Genomic DNA, 6,076 nt, shown 5'->3' on the forward strand with positions numbered 1-6,076 from the left:
TTCCCCCAAAAAGAGCTGCAGCCACTTCAGCTTTTCTCATGGGAGTACCAACCAAGGACAATTTAGAGGCTGCTACTTGGAGTTCAGTGCACACCTTTACCAAGCACTGTCATCTACCACTCTACTCTAAATCCAAGGCAGGCTTTGCCACTGCAGTTCTGCAAGGCCTCATAGCTGCTCCTAATGCTGTTTAGCTCCGGCTTCCCATCCTCAGCTTTGGGACTCTACCCAAATGTAATGACTGCAACAGTGAAACACGAAGAACGTAGTACAGTTGTGTAGACTTGCATAAATGTAGATATTCAAGTGTATTCACTGTTGCAGTCCAGGTTACCCACCCGCCACCCCCCTTTCTTCTGATGGAACCCATGTGGTGTATTTTGCTTGTAGATGAAGGTAAAGTTTATATTGGTGCATGTATTTATAGGTATATAAATTTTGGCTAGGCCGTTTTAGGGGGCACCTACCATCTGGGGCAAGAAAATCTAAAATGGTGTCGACCTCATCTTTTATACCCCCTGACGACCTGACGTCAGGGAAGGGGAGACGGCGGCCGACGCAGGACCCAGGACTTTGGAATTCAGGCTGACTGAGGGCAACCTGCCAGCAGGATTACCCAAATGTAATGACTGCAACAGTGAATACACTGTAACATCTACATTTATGGTAAGTGTACACAACTGTACTTTATGGCAGGGGACCGCCAGATTGGCTTCATTGTTTTTGGAGGATAGCATCTTGGTTCTGTTTGGGATAGCACGATCCATGCACTCGTGTAAGTGCTTATAGAGTGCATTTGTGTAGGATTCAGCAGTTTTAACTGTATTGTCCATCTGCAGGAGTGTCATGAAGTTCACCACTAATGTCTTGAGAAGCATGAAGTTGGCTTTGGAGAATTTTTTTACCGTGGTTTCCTTAATGAGGGGTGGGGGCGGGATGTAGATATCTAGGGTGATTAGCTTATGGTCGGATCTGACCACCGAGGAGTTGACTTCAGGTGTAGAACACCGGTCACTCATGTTGGTAATGACTAGGTCTAGGATATTGTTGCCCCTGGTGGGGGTGTGGATAAGTTGATCCAGGGCATTGGAATTTATGAATTCCAGAAAGAGCTGAGCAAAGGAGTTGGTACATGAGTAGTTTTCCCAGTTAATGGTAGGGTAGTTTAAATCACCCAATATTAGGATGTTTGCTTGAACTCTAATTTTCCAGTATGTCAAGAAGAGGAGTGGGAATCCTGGGGCATGGTGGGGGATCTGTAGCAAGCTACAATTTGGATTGCAGTTTTGCCCAGAGTTGGTCGCACTTGGATAACCTTGGCTGCATTATGCTGAGCAACTAGCCTGGAGGTGTGGATATCCTTAATGAATATGGACACACCTCTGCCTTTGGTGTTCCGGTCCAGGTTAGATGGCCATAAAGTGTGGTATGAGTTATAACCTGGTAATGCAGGGGTGCTCTCTGGAGCCTTGAACCAGGTCTCAGTCACTGCACAGACATAGATGTTCTCCATTTTAAGGAGTGCCTCGAGTGAGTACTTTTTGAGATTTAGACTTCTAGCATTGAGTAGCATTACCCCTCAGTTTCTGCTTGCCTGTTCTGTTATTGTGGTGAATTTGTCATTTGAACCTTGCCTAAAAAAGGCACTATAGGGACGGTAAGAGCCTTAGCCAGTATCCGAATTCCAGGGGTGACAGGTGCAGGCCATCTCTGGCAAAGCTTCGTGGTCCGTCATCCATGTCGTCCCAGGCAGACATACTGGATCCCCTCAGAATGACACCAGAAGCTTAGCCAATTGTTGAAGTCAGTCATTTTGTCCTTTTACTGCAGTATCATTCTGGGCGATGGGAGGATGCTACTTGGGGCTAGGGTCATACCTACCTGGGCTGCAAGATCTGAGAGTTTTTCCATGTCTCCATGTAGTCCAGGGAGGTACGTCTCAGGTCGTTCACACCAACATTGACAATTGGTCATATTTGTACTTGTGGAGTGACCTGAGTGCGTGGGTTATGAGCCGGATCCTAGCACCCGACAGGCAGCTGACAGCAACCTTCTCCTTGTTTAGTCTGGTGAGTGGGACATCAGTGTGCCTGAGTCACCTATGACTAGTGTGTTGGGTACGTTGTTTTGCCTTATGGGCTGTGGTTGTGGTACACTGCGTCTGTGGGCTTTGTATCATTTGAGTTGTGTTGGTGGTGGGAGGTTGCTTGCGTTTCTGCTTTGGAGGTCTCTGTTGCTTAAGCAGATTATTATTGAGAGCCTCCGCGAAGGTTTTTGTGTTTCTATGTGTGGATTTTGGTGGTGTAGGTTTAGTGGGACTATGTGATGAGTGTGGTGTGGTGCAAGTGTTTACCTTTTCTTGACTATCAAGTTCAGTCTTGGTTGGAGAGAGCTTTACCTCCAGTTTAGCTGGATAGTTTAGCATCTCTCGCAGGTTGTAGTGTTGGGTGGTTGGAGCCGAGGGTTGTCTGTGTACATGAGGCAATTGCTACATTGCCACAAGATGCCCAGATTCATCAGATAGGAGAGAACAGTGGTAGCTGACCCTTGGACATGCCTGAATAAAAACATATTTTCCTCTAGACAAGTGAGGAAAGGGAGTACAAGAGCTGTTTTTCTGTAAGCAAGTGAGGAAAGTAAGTACCAAAACTGTTTTCCTGTAGCTAATGAGGAAGGGTGAGTGATGTAGTAATTTGTAGTTTATTTAGAGCTTGCAATAAGTTCTGAACAAGTGCTGAGCACGTATAAGCAAATTCAAGTGTTAAAACTAAGAATCTGTATCTTGTTGTAGATAGGCTACCTAGTGCTTACCACACCCACTGATAAGCTAGAAGGCTTCCCTCCAACACAGAAAGGCTTGGGGGCACAGAAGCTTACAAACAGTCCTGGATACAGCAAATCCTGTATCTTTACTAAACTAGTTACAGTGAAGGTGGGAAGTGAGCGCAAATGCAGGCTTTTTAAACCAGAAAGTTGAAAGATATGGAAAAACTTATTAGCCAATATTTTTTTTTTTTTTTTTTAAGTGGGTTGGTCTTCTCAAAAAGTTCTCTCTGTATTAGAAAGAATGAGCTAATGACAGTAGCAAAAACACTGTAAATGCAGTACAAGCAAGCACACTTGTGTGTGTAGCAAAATTAAGGCAAATACAATTTAAATAAAGATAAGTTAAAAAGGACAAAAACAATTTTATGAAAAATCAAATAAGAGCACTTTAACACTTAAAAGCACATAGAACAGCGAATTAAGGTAGAAGACAGTTGCGTAAGAGCAGCTCAAAAACTATTTAGTAATTTTTTTTTTGTGTGTGTTTGGAGAGGAAGGGAACAGAGCAGATTAAAATGCTATAGGGGATGTCCTTCCCAAGTGCTCTCTGTACACAGCGGAGGAGATGGGACTGGTAGGAGTGTCCAAAAACAGATTTACAGCAAGGGTGGGCATTTTCAAAGCCACAATAGGAACAGGAATTGGGGTGGGGGTTGGGGGACTAACTGCAGCTAGAGACAGGGAGTATTATCTCCCTGTATTATGTTATATATAACAATATCTACAAATTTTTAATCTTGTTTGTTTGTGTCTTTCGGCATTTCCGGTTAGGGGTCGCCACAGTGGAACTCTAGTCCACTAATGATTGGCAGTAGACTTTTTATGTGCCGAGTTTGCCAGTCCTGACGCACAAGCTTCAACGAAGGTACGCACATTCACGCATATCTCCACACACAAGATTCTCTACCTGAGAATCGAACTGCATTTAAGAATAGAAATTTGTAGATAATTAAGTGCAGAGAAAAGTATACTTAAACCAGCACAGATTATAATGCAAACGGAAACCCCCAGGCTAAGTTAACACAGGATTTCAAAAGCAGTCTAATAACTTTCAATGTATCCAGATGGCTAAACTTTTTCACACTTCAGGCAACTAACTGCAGCTAGAGACAGGAGTATTATCTCCCTGTATTATATTATATATAACAATTATCTACAAATTTCTAATCTTCAAATAAGTGCAGAGAAAAGTATACTTAAATCAGCTTTTGTCAGCTGATTTATGCAGGTGAATCTCAGCCGCCAACCACTCAGAAGATGAGCAAAATGAAAAAAAAAATCATATTTTTTTTTGTGCAGCTGTACATACAATTTTAAGTGTGTACATGCATATTTGGTGAGTGTCATAAGTCTCCACCTCTTAGTGCAAGAAATTTGGACAGTCTAAAATAGGTGTGTGTGTGTGTGTGTGTGTGTGTGTGTGTATATATATATATATATATATGTGTATATATATATATATATATATATGTGTATATATATATATATATATATATATATATATATATATATATGTATATATATATATATATATATATATATATATATATATATATATATATAAATAAATATATGGGGTTCTGTTTTTGGGAAGTAGCATCTCTGTTGCAAGTGCTGTATATGATTCAGCTGATGTTACTCAAAAGTTAGTCACCATGACTGGTGATTCAAGAGTAAGATTCTTATTTTTGTCGGGTGTACACTGTTGCTTACAGGCACTCAGGATTTAATTTGAATAGTCATTCCTTCAGCTTGACTGTGTTTTTTCGGTGCTTACGTATTATCGCAACCACATCCTTTATCAATGATTTTCAACTCCCAAGTATTACCTTCTGTGACAGTTTAAAATCATCGGTAAAGGATATGGTTGCGATAATGGGTTGGGGAGCAGTACGAAGACGTGACAGACATTTGTAATTATGTTCATTCGTCTTTTGGTGTGAGAAGAAGAGTTTTTGTTGTGGTGGTCAGCTGGTGTTTCTTAAATGTTCTTTGTGCAGCCGAGGTTGTGACATTTGTTGCAATTCTTTTATGTTGAATAAGATATTTGAATAAAAATAGAAAAAAAGATTGGATTGCTTCTTGAGGCTTCTTTACTGGCATAGCTTTACATTCATTCATCTCGGAGAGCAAAGTCCCAGTTATTACACATAGCATTAGAGCACATCTAGCTGAATTAGGCATTTGCATCTAATCACAGATCACGCAAGCGCAATACCATTATTAGTACATAACGCTGGACTTCCGTTGCAAAGATAGGACTTTTTGGGACTGGCATTTTGAGGTCAGATGAATGCCAACTATTGATGTTACCATGGGATGAAATATGTTAGTGTGATATGTTTCTTGTTCTTCAGGTTGCAAATAGGGCGATTAAATGAGGACCAACTTTATGTTCCTCCCATATTGTCATTAACTTGCTAAGAGACGTGGCAAACTTTTTTTTTTTCCCCTTAGACTTTCTATATTTTGTATTGTTTAGAGAGTATGAATACTAGGACTATGACAATGGCCACTATCTCGGTGTTTTTTCGGCTGCCTTGCTTATGACAGAGGGTCAATGTTTTGGACTAAAATATTGTCTGCCATTATATTTTGTCTTTAAGTAAAATATTGCCCTTGTGTCATTAGCGAGATAGAGAACAGTTTTGTTTTCACTTTTTAAAGTAACACAAAAAAAAAATCTGTACTTTAGCATACTGGTGCCTGATTTGGAGCAATTGGTAAAACCTGTCTAGAAACCAGGTTTACTTTACTAAAAGGGCCTGCTCTGACTATTGCCTTCTGTGACAGTTGAAAATCATTGGTAAAGGATGCTACCCAGGGAGAGGCATTTTTCCATTCTTCCTCTTCCGGGCTTACAAGCAATGTCTCGGAAAACTAGTTTGGAGTTTACACACCCCTGCTGAGGTTTAACAGTAATTGTTTTGCGAAAACATTGAGAATTACCCCAGGCTGGCATTGTGGTTGTGATAATACGCAAGTACCGTTGTTTCTCATCAGAATGTATGTGCTTCACAAAATGAAGCTCATTTTACTACATTGTAGATGGAACCAAAGGTAGTTCATTAAACTAGGAAGGAAACTATAGCCGTGTCTCTTAAATTAGAACAGCTCACGTCAGGTTAAATACCTGTGAACTGAGGTAGGAGCTAATAAGTAGACTTTCTATTTCAGGGGTAAATTGAAACGTTTCAGTGCATTACAGGAAACACTCAGACTCCGCCGTAGACTGCTGTGAGGGAAAGGT

The sequence above is a fragment of the Protopterus annectens genome, chromosome 9.part0 (genome assembly GCF_019279795.1).
Source record: "Protopterus annectens isolate FY-2018-M chromosome 9.part0, PAN1.0, whole genome shotgun sequence".
In the NCBI taxonomy this organism is placed as follows: domain Eukaryota; kingdom Metazoa; phylum Chordata; order Ceratodontiformes; family Protopteridae; genus Protopterus; species Protopterus annectens.